Source organism: Notolepis coatsorum (assembly GCF_963971535.1).
Source record: "Notolepis coatsorum genome assembly, chromosome: 4".
Lineage (NCBI taxonomy): Eukaryota > Metazoa > Chordata > Actinopteri > Aulopiformes > Paralepididae > Notolepis > Notolepis coatsorum.
Genome location: NC_140168.1, coordinates 70,631,251 through 70,652,423, shown reverse-complemented (window position 1 = coordinate 70,652,423; position 21,173 = coordinate 70,631,251). Strand labels below are relative to the sequence as shown.

The 21,173-nt window shown below is 41.6% G+C and overlaps 1 protein-coding gene across 1 annotated transcript in view; it reads left to right on the top strand.

Moving 5' to 3' along the window:
- LOC311226552 (oxidation resistance protein 1-like) overlaps positions 1-21,173 on the top strand; it is a 179,666-nt gene that overhangs the window by 35,499 nt on the left and 122,994 nt on the right. The gene's annotated exons all lie outside the window — the stretch shown is intronic.

Genomic DNA, 21,173 nt, shown 5'->3' with positions numbered 1-21,173 from the left:
TAGGCCGCACGACCACCGAGCGGGGTGACCGAAGAGAGATCGTTAGAATAATGAATTTAGTTTTTCTTCAAAGACTGTTCAAGGACAGGGCGGCTGAGTGGCGCAGTGGGCAAGCCGCTCACCACTAACGCAGGAGATGCTGGTATCGAGCCCAGCTCTCTGCATTGCTAACGGCCGTCATACTAACACAATTGGCAGTGTTAGAGGGTGGGAAAGCCGGTGGGTGGGGATTGGACGTTGTGGACAGGGACTCCTACAGGTCTGTTGGGTGACGCCAGTGCGGCGGAAACGGGAAGTATCGGGGGCAGCGTGAGCCTCCCACACGTTACTCCTCGCCACAGAGTTCGAGCTGCTGCGGTGAAAAGATGCAACAGGCTGCCTCCTCGTGTACCGGAGGGGACACGTGATGCAAGGCTTCTATCCTCACTACAGCTGACCAGTGGGAGGCATAGTCTAGCAACGTTCAAGACAGGGGAGGGAAGAATTGGAAATACGAAATTGGGATGGGAGAAAAATAGAAAATGGGGAGAAAAAGTGGATAAAAAAAAAAGACTGTTCAAGGACATTACAGAATGGGTTACATCTTGTACGAAGCTATGTTTATGAAAATAAACATGATCTAAGGAAAGAGATCACATTGCCAGTGTCGTTTTCTTCTGATTGCTGATGTACCAACAGGGTTTGATACAGTGTGTGACAGCCAATGTGAAGTAGGGCTGGGCGATATGACTATTATATAAATATCGGGTACAGTTCATTAACGATACACTTTTTAAACGTATCGTGATGTTTTGCCCAAGAGGATTGTGTCGCGTCAATCTGGTCCACACGTTCAAACTTTTGAACAACGCCGCCCCCACACACACACTACTGCATCAAAGTTACTACTTATGATTAACAAAGGCATTCGTTTTGTGGCATTAACGTTATATAGTTACACGTTCAATAACATCAGCATATTTACCCGAACATAGCAACGTCCGAGGACGACCTAGATAGATAGCAAGCATTAAGGCGCTCCCATAGTCCAGCAGACTGTACACAGAGCAGACTCCGCGGATGTCCGCGCGGCTCTTTGAGCTTTCATAGTCGAGCAGATCTCAGCGGATGTCCGCGGTCTATTTCCTACATTTCTCGCACCAGTTTTACTACATTTCCCACAATTCTGTCTGTTCTACTGTACTGGCAGATCAGAGGGAACATTATCAGCGGGGGAGAGAGAGAGACATGTAGAGAGAGAGAGAGGTAGAGAGAGAGAGAGATGTAGAGAGAGAGAGAGAGAGAGAGAGAGAGCTTCACGGGCTCATCTCTCTCCTCGCGCCACCAGAGAGAGAGAGAGAGAGAGATGTAGAGAGAGAGAGAGAGCTTCACGGGCTCATCTCTCTCCTCGCGCCACCAGAGAGAGAGAGAGAGAGAGAGAGAGAGAGAGAGAGAGCTTCACAAGCTCATCTCTCTCCTCGCGCCACCAATCGCTCGCGCAGTGTCACATTTAATGCAGTTCAATGTCAACCAAAACGCCGAGCAACGTTTTGTGTGACACCAAGTCAGCGGCGCGGATGTCCGCGCGTCAGAAAATAGGAGCGTCGCACCTGTGGGTCTGCTGTCCGCTGAGATCAAAGCTCAAGAGTCCGTGCGGACGTCCGCGCGGACATCCGCGGAGTCTGCTCTGTGTACAGTCTGCTGGACTATGGGAGCGCCTTTACTCGTTCATATCTCAGCCCGTGCTGAGTTGTGCCCATTCTGCGGTCTGTTAATAAAGTTTTCAATCAGACGGATGTATGGAAAGGCTTTTATTATAACATTCGTTGCAGTAAAATCATTATGCCTCATTTAGTCATCCTGCGGATCTGGTAATGGTAACTGGTAATCTACTCGTCGGCCGCGGGGAGCTAACGTTAGTAGCTTTGTTGTTGTGAGCACTCGTCAAAATCAATGGAGGACATTCTGTCTTTATTAACAGATTGCAGAATGGGTACAATACAGTACAGCTCAATACAACAACAGTGGACTGGAGGATGAAGACCAGAAAAAGACTTTCGGCTTTTTTACATAAGGGTCCTCCCATTTTCAATTCATCAAAACATTTGGAGACCTACAAATATACAGTAGTTTCATAAAAATGCTAAAATGCTATTTATTGATTGATTGATTGATTGGTTGATTTAAAACTTTATTAACATATTGCAGAATGGGTACAGTACAGCTCAATACATACAATTGTTAAGGTGATGCAGACCAGAGAAAGACTTTCGTCTTGTTTACATCAGGGTCCCCCATTTTCAATTCATATTTCATATCTAAATCATTGAATATCTCATTGCTAAATATATGCAATATATAATCTAATAATCCAATCATCTAAATCTAATCTAACATGTCAGACTTTTAAAAAAGATTTTTCTAAATAATGTAAGCCACTAAATAAAGGCTTTTAAAATTTTTTTAGAGCTGCCTTGGATCTCAACCTTTCATCTAAATCTAATATCTAATATAAAAATGCTAAATGCATGGGTATTTTATTTTGTCTTTAATGTTAGCTTGCAAACTCAAATACTGTCTTGGTAAGCCTCATAATGAATTGTTTGGGGGAAAAAAGAGACATTGTGATGTGTATTGTGTATCGCCGAAAGGTCAGAAAATATCGTGATATCATATTTAGGCCATATCGCCCAGCCCTAATGTGAAGTATTGAAAACAAACGCAACGCAGATGGGGAGAGTCACGGAGGAGATGAGATTGGCTGATTACCGAAGTATCCAACAATAGGTTGCAAAGACGGAGCAGCAGTTGATTGATTGATTGAACATTTTATTAACAGATTGCAGAATGGGTACAGTACAGCTCAATACACACAATTGTTAACACATTGGGTGCCAGTCAGTATGACCATCTTTACCACTGCCAGCGCTGTAAGCCTATGGAGTGGCTCACCTTCTTTGCAGGGCTATAACTTTTTAAATATTATAGTTATATCGACATTACTATGGCCCATTCAACATCGGGTATCTATCGTTCCGGATGTGGGAACGTTATATTTTTCCATTCATACATTGTCGTGTTAGTACCGTCGAGAATATAAGTGTTTTTAGACTGTATAGCAGTAATTCCTAGAACACGCGTTATAGGCCCCGACGCGTATTATACATTATTGATTGGCATTTCGTCCCTATACACGCTATATTAAAAATTTCAAATGCATATGATCACTATACATTATGCTCCATCATGCATGAAGGAAAGGGGGGCGGGGGTCGTTTATGATTCCTTGATTGTCACGAACTGCTTTCTTTAGTAAGACACCATACGTTGATCTGACAGATTGCAATGAAATAAATGGACAATCGAGCTGGAAATAACATTAGATTCCTCTTACCTCTGGCCGATGCGTCTGGAAAAAAAAAAAGCGATCCAATGCACTCGAGGTGTGTATATTGATCCACGTAACAACATATCTCTGGCGGAGCTTTTTCCCCGATGCACCGAGCGCCACTTCCGGTTTAGAGTGGAGTGTAACTCGCCTGAAATCCACCAAGCGGTGGTATTGAGGCGTTGCAATATCAGACAGGGTCCAGCTGGCTCCCGGAGGCTTCCTGGATGAATTATGAAGGCCAATAGCGAATAAAAGAAATAACGATCATTGTGTTGGCACTCAACGCATGGCGGCCAATAACGAGTATACTCGTTATTGGCAATTTATGTGTTAAGGGAATGCAGACCAGAGAGACTTTCGTCTTGTTTACACCAGGGTCCCCCATTTTCAATTCATCATAACATATGACATAGTAGGGCTGGGCGATATAACGATAACGATAAATATCGCGATATATTTTAATAATCGATATCGAATATCAAAATAAATAAAAAAATCGAAAAACCGTTTTTTTTTTTTTTTTTTTTTTTTTTTTTAATTTTTTTTTTTTTACCTGCAACAGGGCAGATTTCAAACCAGAGACCGTGGACAGACTTGTCTGTCTTGCCTGCAACTTAAAGTAATGGCTTTGCTTGTCCAAATGACAATACTGACCAAATTCAGATTTCTTTTTCTCTTGTCCATTTATTTTGTTTGCCTTCTAATTTAAAATACATTTTGAAACCGTCTGTACACAGTGGGCTATGTGTGCTAGCAGAACTAGACTCCAGTCACGAGTCACAGTGCACATGTGCGGTGGTTTGTCCACCAAAAAAGCGCCAAAAGATCGAAAATAAACTAGCAGAGCCAGAACTGTTCAACTCCTCTGGAGCCACAGCCAGCAGAGAAGCCGGTTTACTTTAGCTTTTAAACCAGCTGCAGCCTGAGAACTGGAGTGTGAGGGGATGTAACACTAAAGGTAACACAAAGGTCAGTGAATACCACAATCACAACACCAGAGGGAGCTCCACAAATCATGTTAAACCCAGATTCGGCTCAAACAAGGGACTAAACACGTTTCGCAATTATGTCACATCAATGTGGAACGCCCTACCCAAAGCTGTAAAGGAATGTGAATCACTACCCACTTTCAAAAACACTCTCAAAAAACACCTAAGGGAGACTGCAACCCGAAACTGGCCCCTTTAAATGTCCGAACACAACCCCCTCCAATGTACAGTAAATTACCAAGTATGGTCTTGTCAATAATCCAATGTACAGTGTTGTTTGTACAGTTGTACAGTGTCCCCCACCCACCCCTCCTACCCAACCCCCCCCCCCCCCACTCCTACCCAACCCCCCCCCCCCCCCCCCCCCACTCCTAACCAACCCCCCCCCCCCCACCCACCCAACCACCTCCAATGTACAGTCCCCCCCCACCCCCACCTACCCAATCCAATGTACAGTTTCCACGCCTAATGTATATACTCTTTTCTTTCTGGACTCTTTTTGTATCACAAACAGTACTGTAATTGCAAATCTGGTATGTCATAAATGTATAGATGGAGCAGTACTGTCTATCTGTATGTCATGTATGTCATATATGTTACGATGAATTGAAAATGGGGGACCCTGATGTAAACAAGACGAAAGTCTTTCTCTGGTCTGCATCCCCTTAACAATTGTATGTATTGAGCTGTACTGTACTGTACCCATTCTGCAATCTGTTAATAAAGTTTTCATTCATTCATTCATTCATTCATTCATTCATTCATTCATTCATTCATTCATTCATTCAAAGATGGCGGCAATGACAAAGAATTGCTGCAAAATAAACATACATCTGTTGTTAAAAAAAAAAAAAATGTTTATTTTTATTTTTTTTAATACTTATAACTAGTGCTGTCAGGCGATTAAAAAAATTAATCTAATTAATTACAGGATTTGTAATTAATTAATCTAATTAATCGCATTTTTATCGCATAACCATTTTATGCCTGAAATTCTATTTTCTATAATCATATTTCCAATTGCATGTGTCCAGATGGCAGAATTCAGTACTGTATATAGTACAAAACCTTCTGTTTAATCATCTTCCATCTATTAATTTGCTTAGATTTTTCAGGTCTGGTCAATTTGAGCATGGTGTTATTCACAGTCAAAGATAAAAAAAAAATGTATTGATATTCTCATTTGGTTCATTAAAATTGACTCAAAATAAAATTTTCATTCAATCAATCACCGCACAGATTGATTGATTGAATGAAAATGTTATTAACAGATTGCAGAATGGGTACAGTACAGTACGGCTCAATACACACAATTGTTAAGGGGATGCAGACCAGAGAAAGACTTTCGTCTTGTTTACATCAGGGTCCCCCATTTTCAATTCATAATGAATTGTAAGTAAGGGTGCAACTTGCACCGTGCAATCCATTCTTTGTGGATCTAGCCCACAGTATTTCTGACACTGGGAATACATTCCCTGAGATTCATAGATGTCCCTAGAATCAGATACCAAGAACATGCAAATGGACCATATTAAAAAAAAGTCTGTAAATGTGTATTCTACATTATCATGGAATGAATAAGATACAAAAAAAAAATGTATAAAAAAAAAAAAAAAAAAAAATTGTAATTAATTTTGAGGTTAATTTTCATAACGCGATAATTTGCTGTGTAATTAATTAATCTAATTAACGCGATAAACTGACAGCCCTACTTATAACAATTCGATAATTATCGATATCGAGAAATAAAATAAAATAATCATATCGTTATCGCGATATGATTTTTTTTCCATATCGCCCCAGCCCTATGACTCGATATTGGCTTTTTTACCGATACCGATATTGTCCAACTCTTAATTTCCGATATCAAACCGATACCGATATATGCAGGGTTTCTCCCCCCCCCCCCCCCCCCCCCCCCCCCCCCCCAAAGCGGAATAATTTCAGGTAATTAACATTACATATCACTTGTGGAATTAACACAACATTATGCATACTTTTGACAATTAAATAAAATCAGAATTTGTTCTTACTTGCTTGCCTGGATAAATAAAGGTTATAGAAATGTAATAAAAAAAAAAAAAAACGATACCGATATTTTCCGATATCACATTTTAAAAACCGATACCGATATTTTTCCGATAGGCGGGGGGGGGGGGGGGGGGGGGGGGGTGTAACTGTACATTGGATTATTGACTAAACCTTACTTGGTCCCAAGAGGGTCCTAGTGTATTATTGGGTTTATTAGGACATTTATTGTACATTGGAGGGGGTTGCTTTTTGAATTGTAGTCTCTCGTAGGTGCTCTTTGAGAGTGGTTTTGAAAGTGGGTAGTGATTCACATTACTTTACAGCTGTGGGTAGGGCGTTCCACATTGATGTGGCATAATTGCGAAACGTGTTTAGTCCCTTGTTTGAGCCAAATCTGGGTTTAACATGATTTGTGGAGCTCCCTCTGGTGTCATGGTATTCACTGACCGTTGGGAAGTATTTTGACATGTACATGGGTACCTTAGTTGTGTACAGGGAGCGAAATTAACTTTTTGACTCACCGGCCAGTGGCGGGTAGATGGGAAGAGTCTACCCGCCAAGCATATTTCTTACCTGCCAAAATTGTTTTGATTAAAAAAATATATATATATATTTTATATAACATTTTTTTTTAAATAAAATATATATTATATAATCATACTTGTAGTTGTATTATCTGCGAGACATCGCCACCACGCAATAAGTCAAAATGCTTGCTATCTGCAAACAGCTCCACTGTCTGTGTGTATACTTGAGTAGCCTCCAGCTCCAGCAAGGATTCTCCGGCCCTGCAGCTAGACCCTATATTCAACTAGACCCTACATTCAGCATGCAAGGATTCTCCGGCGATGCAGCTGGACCCTATTTATAACGTTACGGTTCTTTTGTCAAATCACATTCAACATGCCCTCAGCTAGAATACGCTTTCAATCAATGTTATAAGACATTGATATCAGGAGCTATCTGTAGCTACTGCTAGCCCGGTAGATAACGTTAAGACAATTTAGTTTACTGGGACAGATGGATCTAACGTGAGCTAGCTAAGCTAGCTAACGAGGGAACAGAGGTATTATGCACTCGAGTCGACTATTGCTGGAGCATTTGTTGATATCAGCAGCTATCAGTAGCTAGCCAGCTAGATACCGTTAGACAATGCCTCGTCATGTATTAAACTAAAAGTGAATAGTTGACTGGGTCATTGTTTAAACAGTAACGGTAGCTCATGGAGGTCCGATATAGACTAGAGCAGACTGCCCGCATATCGCAATGGTGGCGTTTCAGGAAGTAAACAAGCCAAATGAGAGCTTCCGATTGGTCATTTGCTTTCTTTCTCATGAAACCAGTCACGTCACTCTACTGTGATTGGACCGTTGACTTGAGTGCAATGTGAGACTTGTAGTTTTTTAACGATCTCGCGGCGGAGAAAAAAAAGACGAGAGCGGCTATAATCTGTACTCGCACAAGAGTATCGTTATGAACTACATGCCTACACGCCACACGGCGGGCAGCCCTCTTAAGTGTCAAGCGCCAAAGGTAAAAACTGCCCGCCCCTGGCGGGTGGCGGGCTTTAGTTTCGGTCCCTGGTTGTGTAGTGTATCTTTTGTAGACCAGGCCCATTGCAAGTTGCTGTACTCTGTCGTCTACTCTAAGCCATCCTAGGTTGTCAAAGTGGGCAGGGGTGAGGTGGGTTCTAGGAGTAAGGTCAAGCAGTAGTCTGACCAATTTGTTTCGAGATATTTGTAATTTTGTTTTTAGCACCTGGTACCATGAGGTGCAAGCATAGTCGTAGTACCCTTGAATGAGTGCTCCTGCCAGAGTCTTCAGGGTATTCTTGTTTACCAGAGAGGAGATCCGGTACAAGAATAAAGTTCGTTGGTTGACTTTTTTTTATTACATTTGATGCCATTTTGTCACAGGAAAGATTTGCCTCTAGGATGGAACCTAGGTATGTAATTTCATCTTTCCTTGTGACAATATTGTCACCCACTGTAACTGAGAAGGGGCTGAGTCGTCCGCGAACAGGAACAAGTTGCAGTCACAAGCTGACGACATGTCATTTGCAAATGATTTGCATAAATTAGGAACAGTAGCGGTCCTAGTATGCTTCCTTGTGGAACACCACAGCTCACTGGGAGGGGGGGGGGGATAGGCTACCGTTTACCTCCACCATCTGTTCTCTCCCCTCCAGGTAGGATTGCATCCAGCTCACTGATTGACGAGCTAAAAGCAATTGGTTTTGATAGTCTTATCAGAATGGAGTGATTGACAGTGTCGAAGGCCTTTTGTAGGTCCAGCATGACCATGCCGCAGTATTTGCCCGCGTCCACCTCTTGTTTGATGTGGTCTTTCAAATAGAGAAGGCATGTGTCGGGATGTTCTCAAGCCAGATTGGAATTCGTAGATTTTTTTCCGCGAGGTACTTTTCTACCTGTTCGTATACTATTTTGACTTTCGAGATGGAGGTAAGAATAGAAACTAGTGTTGTCAAAAATATCGATACATATCGATACTGAATATTTAAAATGGTTTCAATACTCATTTCCCGAAGTATCGATACTTTCTGCAATACCGATACCAGCTGGCTTGCTCCCGCAAGTTGTTGACAGACAGACACGCTGCCAGAGCACGCTTGCCCTTCCGCCTCCTCCTCAGAGACCGGCAACAGACACAGGCTGCTGCAGCCTCCTCCCCCTCACAGCCGGGAGCCCCGTCTTCAATTTGTAAACAAAGCTATTATTAGCTAACGTTAGCTGTCGTTCCTCCGTTAGCTTATGCTAGCTATCTGGCCACCTATTACTTCATGGAAACGGAGTAACGCAGAGCCCACCCACACTACACCAGTACACGCATGAACTCGACACAACTACCCCGTTTCCAACGTTAGGTCGAGCGGAGCCCATCCTACACTAGTACACGCATGAACTCGACACAACGTTACCCCGCCTCCATGAAGTGTCCAATTAGCAGCAATGTTGTTGAAAATGTAACGTTAATAAATGCTCCGAGCATAGCTCTGGAGAAATCTCCCTCTCTCTCTCTCTCTCTCTCTCTCTCAAGTACCCTTGTTTTCGGGTCATAACTAGAAAGGTGCGCTCAGTAGACCTCAAATCTCCAGCAGCCACTCTCTCTTTCTCTCTCTCTCTCTCTGATCTAAAGATAAACAAAGGGTTTTAAAAGTATTTATCTTCTCGTATAGTACCAGAGAGAAGCTGAGGAGAATCAACCGGCAACAAAAGCAAAATTTGTTAAAAAATAATAATAATAATAATAATATTATATATATATATATATTTTTTTTTGGTATCGAAATGGTATCGAAGTATCGATACTTTTCAAGGTATCGTATCTAAGTCGAAATTCCAGTATCGTGACAACACTAATAGAAACAGGCAGGTAGTTAGTTGCCTGGGTCTAATTTGCTGCCCTTTTTGTGCGGGGGTGTTACACTTGCAATTTTGAAGTCTTTGGGTACGTGTCCCTGTTTTATGGAGATGTTTATTATGTGTGTGATGACTGGGGTGATGGCGGCTGCTGAGTCTCTGAGGAATTTGGAGGGGATATTGTCATGGCCAGTGGCCTTGTTACATTGGAGGGCGCTCAGTTTTTTTAGTACCTCAGCTGTTGTTAACATTTCTAGTTTGAAATCGTCTTTGCGGACCCCTAGGTTATTGTAGTAGGCTTTGATGTGTTCTACCCCAAAATGCCCTGAGTGGGAGGGTAGTTTGTTTACCAGTGTGGCTATGTTAGTGAAGAAAATGTTTAAGTAATTGGCTACATCCAGCTTGTCTGTGATGAGCGTGTTGTCCGTCTTTTATGTTTGTTTGAAAATCTGGTTGAGTTTTTTTTACTGCAGCCTAGTTGATTGAGTAATTTCCAAAGTTCACGTAGTTTGTTTTTCTTTTCCTCAGTTTTGTCATTGATGAAATTCTTTTTTGCAGTTTTGATCATGGAGTTTACGTCATTGCTTAGTCTGTTTCTTTCCAGTTTGAGTTCAGTCACGTGGGCTTGGAGTTCACTGCTCGAGCTTTTGGTAAGCTTTGACTGACTTTTATGAAACTCTGAGCATTTTTTGTCTCTGGTTTTCATAGCGGCTAATATTTCGGAGTGCATCCACGGCTCAGCGTGATTTTTTTACCCTGGTGGTTCTTGGGGGGGCCATTTCGTTTAGTATTGTTGAAAATTTGGTTTTGAAACCAAGCCATGTTTCTTCAACCAGTGTACCATTGAGCTCATCTGACCAGTCCAGGCTCTCCAGTTCAAGGTTAAAGGCCTCACTAGAGTAGGTTTTGAGGTCTCTAGATGTGACTGTTTTGTGACAGCCGGCCTTTTGTTTTAGCTTTTTGCGGGTACAGAATATCATATAATGATCACTTAACCCACATGCTATAACCCCTTTATTGGAGATATTGGACTTGTCAGAGGTCAGGATGAGGTCAATGGTAGTCTGAGTTGACATACACGTGTGGGTTGGGTGATCAGCTGGCTGAGGCTGTGCAAATCACAACCTATTGAAGGATTTGAAGACTGGTGCATCTTTTTGTTGCATATCCGTGTTCCAATCCCCAATAAGAATCTTTTCTGCATCCTCAGCTCCAGCTAAGCACACATCCAGCGTATCATAAAAGCGTTTTGATCTGGCGGTCTGTAAATTGTGCCGACTAGAACAGATTTAGCCCTTTCAAATAGAATTTCCACCCATACAGTTTAAATTGCCTCATGATATAGGTCAGTACGGTTAATGAATTTGGTGTCCTTATGAATGTACATGCAGACACCACCTCCATACTTGTTTCTATCATTTCGGACTATTGAATAATTCTCCAACTCTATTTCAGGGTCTGCTACTGATTAATCAAGTTTAGTTTCAGAAAAACATAGTATGTTTACCTTACCGCTAATAAACAGTTATCTTATTTCAGCCAGCTTATGTCTTAGGCTATGTGTCCACCAGGGACATTTTATGAGTTGTCAGCTCCTTTCTGTCATTCATTTCTATGTTGGAGAAGCGACAGGCGCGCTCCTCTTCCCAGAGCCGCGGCTCGCGTTTTATGAGCTCTCGGCGGCAGCGTTTTTGGTCGGAGCTAGTTAAACTTTTTGGAAAGGAGCCCACTCATCAAGGTAACTCATCGAGGAAGGGGCGGAGCCGCGGCTGGCGCGAGCCTCAGAAAAACGCTCTGAGCTTTTTTTTTTTTTTTTTTAAGTGGTCCGCCTTGAAAAAAACGTCCCTGGTGGACACATAGCCTTAGGCTATTTACGTTCAGATGAAAAATATGTAGTCCGTTTTTATTTAATGTGTTGTCTAGGGCCGTCTTAAATACTTCGAAGCTTTGTTCGATGGGCATGGGATTCGAATATGAAAATAAAATTCGATTATTAAAAAAAATAATAATAATAATAATGATTTTATTTTTTTTATATTTGTTTTGGTGCAAAATCAACTCTGCCTCTCTGTGTTAACTACAACAAGCAATGCTGTTTGTTATTTAAGATGAGGTCGGACTCGGCACTGACAGATTTGTGTTCATTGTGCTGCTTTTATAAAGCCTCAAATGACTGCTTACAATATTTCATGAAAGCAAAGTGTTTTGTTTGTCTAAGATTTAAAAAGGTTTAAACTTTACAGCACTGACAAAGTTGAACAAAGTGCTGTACAAGTCCCACAACATAAAAAAAGATCGCTGGGGGCTGCTGTGTTGTTATTATGATCTAAGGGTTAAGGGTGCTATTAGTGCCGCACAATCCATTCTTTGTGAATTCGCCCCTGTGACTGGAACACACATTAAGGTTGTCCTGGTGATGTGAAATTTCTTATGAATAAACACTGGTGACACCAAACATTTTACAAAATTACACTATCTGTGGAGCGCTTAATTTGATCTTTAATGTTATGCGGCTATAATCATCCACTGTGTCCGTCTGTCTACGCTTTGTTTTGTATCCATGTGTGAGACAGTTAAGGTACTAATTTGAAAAGAAACAGTAATGCCTTCTGTCACTTTTCTATTTGTTCATTGACTGATGGATCAATGTAGCTCTGTATGTGTATTGATCACATACTGTGCACGCATACTATTGCTGGTCTGGACTGGTCTCTGAGCTCCTCTAGTCAAGCTTTCGCTGCTGCATGGTTTAACCCGAAATATTGCCAAATCCTCCTATCATTGTGTAAAATGTTGTGTCGTCTCTAGAGCCTTTTTTCTCTCCTTCACGTGAAGTTAAAACTACTCTTAAGTAAAAGTGAAACCAAAAAGTAGCTGCTGCCCGTGCAGACACGTTCAGTTTATAATGTTGTCCGACTTACACATTTTATAACATGCTTAGTATTTTACAAATTGTACTCTTATTTGAATCTGGGCACTCGTATATGAAAATTAACTAAATGGGTTTTATTTCTATATTAAATAAAAATAATTATAAATAAAAAAGCATACCCTAACCTGTGGGGACGGTGGGCAAGTAATATATATATATATATATTTTATATATTGTGACGAGCCTGGTGGGGTTCAGAGTCACCACGGTTCAAATACAAACAAATTCGATTGTCCACACGAGCAATATCAATCAATAAGAATATCTATTGAATAAGGGCAGAATCCAGTTCGATAGGCAATACAGTCAAAAACACAAAACAGGCTCTCGTACAGAAAAAGGGATTGTTCAATACTCAGGGTAGTCGTCCGGTCCAGGGTCAGTACACAAGGGGGTTTCCCAGCCAGTCTAGGGTCCAGTACACAATGAACACCTTCTCGCCTTCACCTCTCCTCTCACTACCTCTCACCTTACACAACTCCAAATATCTCAATCTCTCTGTCACAACTCCAACCTCACCTCCTCTCAACTTACTTCTGACTAACCTAGTGGCTTTGTAGTGTGTGTGTGTGTGTGTGTGTCTGGGGTGTGTGCACGTGAGATGTGGGTGAACTAATGATGTGCAGGTGTGTTCTATCAGTACTAATCATCTACCTAATTGTCTCTACTCCTTCCGTGGCAATAATATCTCCCATCCTTCACATATCCATGGGAGGGGGGTTGATATCTGCCACAATATATATATATATATATATATATATATATATATATATATATATATGTACACAAGCCTGAACACAGATTAACACCAGTATCACCAACTACCACGGCAAGCCTAACGCACATTCATATACACTTGTATTAAAGTGGAAATGAAGCAGTGCGATAAATACATATTCATAGCATCACATTAGTATTTAGATAAGCCACAGAAGAAGTCATGTTATAAAAATAAGCAGTTTCTAAGAAAAAACGATTTGTTGTGTACATTTCTGAAGCATTTAGCATTATGGGCGCGGCCATTTTGTTGCTGACGTCATACCGTTGGTTGGGTGTATACACTCTGGTTAGCTGCCTATAGTGAATGGGTCAGTCAGCAAATAAAATGTTGCCTACAAAACAACGGGACCGCGGTGGTTCTGTTTGTATTGCTCCTGGCTGTTCAAACTAATTTTACCATGTGAGAGAGAGGAAAGTTGGTTAATTTCCACAAACTACCAGTGAAAAAAAACAGTGTTGTTGACATGTTGGCTCGGGCTGGCTGCACTCAGGCGGCGCGACCAGCCTGTTGGACAGGGAAGGAGGATCTGCAGAGAACACTTCATTGCCTCGGATTATGTTGTTGGGGTGGGATGTTTGTCCAGAAGACCACTAATCAGCTGAAGCCGGACGCGGTTCCCTCGGTCTTCGACAGACAGACCGGCGTTAGCTCTCGGGAGCGATCGCTAGCTAGTTGGCACCAGCCGGGGACCGGCGTTAGCTCTCGCTAGCTAGTTAGCGTTAGCAACCGGAGCGTCGCGGAGCATTCAGCCTGCTGGCTACCTAGACCCACTTCAACCAGCGTCGCGGAGCATTCAGCCTGCTGGCTACACAGCTTGTCGGTGTGCTGGAGCCTGGAGCCAGCTACCGTTGGCTTGCAGAGGCTCCAGCACACCGACAAGCTGTGTAGCCAGCAGGCTGAATGCTCCGCGACGCTGATTGAAGTGGGTCTAGGTAGCCAGCAGGCTGAATGCTCCGCGACGCTCCGGTTTCCCGAGAGCTAACGCCGGTCTGTCTGTCGAAGACCGAGGGAACCGCGTCTGGCTTCAGCTGATTAGTGGTCTTCTGGACAAACATCCCACCCCAACAACATAATCCGAGGCAATGAAGTGTTCTCTGCAGATCCTCCTTCCCTGTCCAACAGGCTGGTCGCGCCGCCTGAGTGCAGCCAGCCCGAGCCAACATGTCAACAACACTGTTTTTTTCACTGGTAGTTTGTGGAAATTAACCAACTTTCCTCTCTCTCACATGGTAAAATTAGTTTGAACAGCCAGGAGCAATACAAACAGAACCACCGCGGTCCCGTTGTTTTGTAGGCAACATTTTATTTGCTGACTGACCCATTCACTATAGGCAGCTAACCAGAGTGTATACACCCAACCAAAGGCATGACGTCAGCCATGACGTCAGCAACAAAATGGCGGCGCCCATGTTGAAAACAGGGATATTATATTATATTTTTCAGACAAATAAGATAGATTTCACATTTGATTATAGAACCCTGTCTTACACAAGGTACACAACAAACAAACTAGGATCACATTGCTCACTGCTTCATCTCCACTTTAAGGCCTAACAAAATAAATTATTTGGTTCCTGTTGGTTGTCAGTTAAGGCCATGGGCATGGGTAGGTAGGGAATTTATTAAATTTTTTTTCCCCACAGCGACTATGGATAGGGAATTTCTTTATTTAATTAAAATGTTCACGACAACATGGATGCATCTCTGCCAGCATGTTTAATATCCATAATACTAAAGGTTTGACTAAGATTTTTATGAAACTTTATTGTAAAAACAATATATATATATATATATATATATATATATATATATATATATAATAATTGGGTCGCACCAAAATCGGCAGGGTCGGTCGGCAACCGGAACCAAACCATTTATTTTGATAAGCCCAATAACCTTATGAGTTGCCTTCTAATGCCCTTATCTTAACCCTCACCAGTACACACGTCTGGCCGTTAAACACAACCTGATTCTAGGGCTGTTTCATTGTTAAAACCTGGTAAAATGTTAAATATACAAACTGTAATGTGTTCTAATTCTAAAATATGTTTTTATAGGTGAGGCTTATAATCACCTGTTTTTATAGGTGAGGTATTTTACAAGGGGCGCCTTGCTTAGGGCCCTATGATATCCGTTTTTATCTTTTCCTGTTTTCGGATTAGAATTTTCCTGTTTTCGGATTTATCTGTCCTGTTTTTGGATTTCTCAATTTTTTCCGTTTTTTTTAAATATGTTTTCCTTTTTAGATTTAAGTTTTAACAAAAAAAACTATACAAAATTATGTTTTTAACTAACTTTAATAACAGTACATCTGCCGTACAACAGTGCCAGTGTAGTTAAATGCAGTTCGACTGCCAGTGCAGTGCAATAACTAAATAATAATTAAATAAACATAAAACATAAAATTTGTAAATTTGTGTTTTGTAGATTATTTCTCTAACAATGCTTCTTGGCAATACATTTTATAGCGTTGGAAATCCTGTTTTATTTACCTTTTTTAAATGGTGCCCCATTTGTAAGGAACATGCATTTGTGGGATGAGCAGCACAGCTGAGTATGTGGGTTGTGCCCATGAAAAATGTGACGAATCTTATTCAAATAGCTTATTCTGCAGTTGCTATTGACTCTTGTTTGGTGGATTGGATGATTGAAGTATATCAGTAACGAGGAAGAAATGAGACATATTGGCAATTTTACAATTTATTAATTGAATAAACAGTCAGAAGCCTCAGTAGCTTGTGTAAGAACCATACACAGCCACAACAGCCTGGCACCTTTCAAAGATATGTCCTTTAAAGGTTCATGCTTCTCCCCATCTCTGGCTGACATCACCATTGTGATACATGATGGTTAGGCGCTTTGTGTTTTCCTCCTCGGTGAGGGATTCTCTTTTGTCGGTCAGCAGCGTTTTGTACTTGCTGTTGCTGAAGTTTCTCTGTATAATATTTTTTTAAGTTTAAATATCAACATTATCTGGCCATCCTCAGTAAATACTATCAAAACTCCTCTGACCTCATCTGGTCTTTCCAAAGACCAGAGAGGGGACGGGTGCACACACGCACACACACACACACACACACACACCCACTGTCCAATTTGCGAGCACGGGGAGAACATGAAAACTCCACACAGAAAGGCCTGGGAGATCACCCACCTGGGTACCTGGCAACGCGGAAACCTGGTCCCCAAGCGGGAATCAAACCCTGGACCTTCTTGCTGTGAGGCGACAGTGTTACCACTACGCCACCGTGCCGCCATACATCAGTAATACAAGCACATTATACCACACTACAGTAATACAAGCACATTATACCACACTACAGTAATACAAGCACACATATACTACATCACTACAGTAATACAAGTACATATACTACATCACTACAGTAATACAAGCGCATATACTACATCACTATAATACAAGTACATATATGCTACATCACTACAGTAATACAAGTACACTACATCACTACAGTAATACAAGTACATTACTACAGTAATACAAGTACATATACTACATCACTACAGTAATACAAGTACATATACTACATCACTACAGTAATACAAGCACATATACTACATCACTACAGTAATACAAGCATATATATATACTACATCACTACAGTAATACAAGCAGCACATTATACTACAGTACTACTTACTGTACCGTCACTAGGCTACATAATGCTTCAACCTCTAATTAACATGAACAATTTTCTTTCCACAACAAACATTACATGCACAAGCGCACATGCACACACGCCACATGGTGTTTTGCACTTTTCCCTCATTGGGGAAACGACATCCTATTCCCTCTACACTGACTGATGTCAGCAGATGAACGAGAGAGAGGGGGAGGGCGGAGGGATAGTTCATTGAGCAGAGATGTGGTTTAAAGGTTCTGAGCAGAGCTGTGGTTTAAAGGTTCTGAGCAGAGCTGTGGTTTAAAGGTTCTGAGCAGAGCTGTGGATTAAAGGTTCTGAGCAGAGATGTGGTTTAAAGGTTCTGAGCAGAGCTGTGGTTTAAAGGTTCTGAGCAGAGCTGTGGTTTAAAGGTTCTGAGCAGAGCTGTGGTTTAAAGGTTCTGAGCAGAGCTGTGGTTGAAAGGTTCTGAGCAGAGCTGTGGTTTAAAGGTTCTGAGCAGAGATGTGGTTTAAAGGTTCTGAGAAGAGCTGTGGTTTAAAGGTTCTGAGCAGAGATGTGGTTTAAAGGTTCTGAGCAGAGATGTGGTTTAAAGGTTCTGAGCAGAGCTGTGGTTTAAAGGTTCTGAACAGAGATGTGGTTTAAAGGTTCTGAGCAGAGATGTGGTTTAAAGGTTCTGAGGACGGAGCCTGAGATTGGTCAATTAGTCTTAGTCATACAGTATAGGATCTAATGGTCATATAGGATCTAATTGGGGCGATAAATCGCTCAGGTGATCGAGCGGTTGTCTGGTAATCAGAAGGTTCCCGGTTCGATTCCGAATCCTCCCGGTAGCGTGTCGAAGTATCCATGAGCAAGACACTGTTCAAAGTTCACCCCTAACTGCTCCCGATGAGAAGGTTGGCACCTTGCATGGTTGCCTCCAGGGACCGAAACTAGAGAGCGCCACCCGCCATTTGCGCTCAGTTTTTACGTTTGGCGCCTCCCACTGAGACGTCTGAGCGCCGTGTGACGGGCAATCAAATAGTCATGTGAAAACCGAAAATCATGATCCAATTCTTTAGCGGAGTTCTCACTCGCTGTCTCAGCACAGACATGAAGCGCGCACTGCTGCTGCTACCCCCTCCCCACCTGTTTCTGTATGCCTGCATGTAAACAGAGGCTATTGCCTCCGAGTCACCGTGACGTTAGTTAGCACTGCTGCTGCTGCTCCTACCCCTGTATGCCTGCATGTAAACAGAGGCTATTGCCTCACCGTGACGTTAGTCTAGTCAGTGTGGGACCTTCGTGAGATAACGTTAGCTACCGTTACAAAATGACCCAGTCAACTATTCACTTAGTTTAATACATGAGGCATTGTGTAACATTATCCAGCCGGCTAGCTACGGATAGCTCCCGACATCAACAAATCCTCCAGCAATAGTCCAGTGCATAATACCTCCGTTGGCTAGGTAACTAGTCACTACGAAATGTCGCAGTAAACTAAATAGTTCACTGAGGCGTTGTCCCAACGCCATCCAGCAGTAGCTACAGATAGCTCTTGGCATCAATGTCCTACAACAACAACATGCGTATTCGAGTCCCTGGTTTACATCGCATGAGTGAGGGCTGCTGACTAGGGTCCAGGTGCAGCGCCGGAGAATTCTTTTGCATGCTGAATGTAGCGTTTGGGGTCCAGCTGCACCCCCGGAGAATCCTTGCTGGAGCTGGAGGCCACTCGAGTATACACACAGACAGTGGAGCTGTTTGCAGACAGCGAGGTGCTGATGTCTCGCAGATAACACAATCACAAGTATGATTATATAATATATATATTTTATTAAAAAACATTTATATAAAATAATAATAAAAAATTTTTTTATCAAACTAAAGTTGGCAGGTAAGAAATATGCTTGGCGGGTAGATTCTTCCCATCTACCCGCCACTGGCCGGTGAGTCAAAAAGTTAATTTCGCTCCCTGGTTGCCTCCGCAGTCGGTGTGTGAATGTGAGGCACAAGTTGTAAAGCGCTTTGGATAAAAGCTTTATATAAATGCAGTCCATTTACCATTTAATAGTCATATAATATCTAATGGTCATATAGGATCTAATGGTCATATTCTGGTAATATTTTTATTAGAAACCTTGAAGCCCTGGTTCCATTTATAAATAAATTTTACATTAATGATGTAGAAGGATATTCTAATCCATCAAAACGGACATGTGGGAGATCTTGATAACACAGCTTTTGTTGGAGACACTGCCTTTAGGGCGTATCCTCCATTAATTTATACTTTCACAATAACAAAACGCATGATCACATGACCTGAACAGTGTTGAGGTATATTACACAATAGGGATCACAAGAAACTCATGAGGGGTTTGGTCAATGATGATCACATCCCAACCCACTTTATTATGAACTGGAGGTCCTTTGAGGTTGAGTTTCAACCTCTCTTCTCTCCCAAAGCCCCATTGTTATATTTTATAGACCTCAAGACATATTAAAGGAGTATTCCCAACCTTGAATATTTGAAACGGGTTTATGAATATGATGCATCAAACTACTGTGTAATATTTAAGACGGAATGATCATCCCTTACACATTTCCACTACAATTGTGAGAATAAACGTTTTCTTTCCCATTTACCAGTGATTTCTTTCTTCTTTTTTTTTCAATAATTTGGCGTGAGAGGTGAACTGGAGAATTATATATATTTTTGCTAACTAGCCTATTTTTAAGACCCACGTTGCTAACCCTAAATTATTGGATGTTGAAATTTCATTATGCTTTTGCTACGATAATGCATTGCCGCTGGTGGCGTCAGTTCGACAACACCCTTCTCAAGCAGAATGCATCAGGATGCCTCCAAAGCCACGCACCGCTAGGTAGCTAGCAGGCCTTTGTGTGATAGACTGCTTGCTTGTTCCAATCATTTTACTTTGTCGTTTGTTTGATTGGATGTCGATGTTTTAGCTCCTGCCCCTTTACCAGAATGACACGTTTTTTTTTTTTTTTTTTTTATTGCAAAACAAATTATTAAAAGTCAGTACTCAACACACAATGCATAATGAAACTAACAGTCAAGGTGGCTAAAATTACATGCAAGTACAGAAACAAGACAAAAAAAAAGACAATAATATTTTACCGTATACAGTGTATATCCAATGAAATTAACAATTATACAAATGCCTTATACAGGATATACCCCTAATACCTATTTTCTAAAACCCTACACACATATGCTCCAGCTCGAACCCCCCCCTCCCGGACCCCTCCTTGGATAGTACCTCCATTATCCCTCACTCCTAACCAGACACTACCATTATAAGCTAGCTTTTATTCTCTCCACCACTTCTAACCACATTGACATTTTGGATTCGTTGAGACCCAGAATTCTTGCTGTAGATATTTCTTGATAAATCACATCGAGATATGTAATAGACCAAACTTTCCGGCACATTTTTTCCGGTTGAAACCAGCGTGATGCGATCAGTTTTTTAGCTACTGTGATACCCGATAAAACCAATCTCTTTAGCTGTGGATTTACTGCAAACTCAAAAACATCATTCAAAAGCAATACAGAGGGGTGTACTGGTATATTCCAAGATACGAGTTTTGATAATTGATGGGTCACATCTTTCCAGAATGCCTTAACTGGTGGGCAGTCCCAATACATGTGCATAAATGTCCCTTCGTCTCCATTTGTACATTGGGAGCATTTTGAGTCTTGTTTCAGGCCCATTCTGTTCAGTCTTATAGGAGTCAAGTATGTCCTGTGAATATAGTTAAGATTGATTTGTTGATGGTCCGGGTTCCTTGATGTAAGACGGACATTTGCCCATGCTTCTTGCCAATCAAAGTCACTTTCCAGGTCTGGTATATCCCTCCTCCAGACAGTGTCTAGTTGGAGGGTTTCATACGAGGACGTTAGTAATTGATAATAAAAACCTGATACAAAACCTCTCAATGTTTCTCTTTCATAGAAGAATTTGTGGTATCTGTGGTGTTCAACTGGTATGTCTAATGGAACACCGTGAGACCTCAAACATAGGCGTAACTGTATGTAA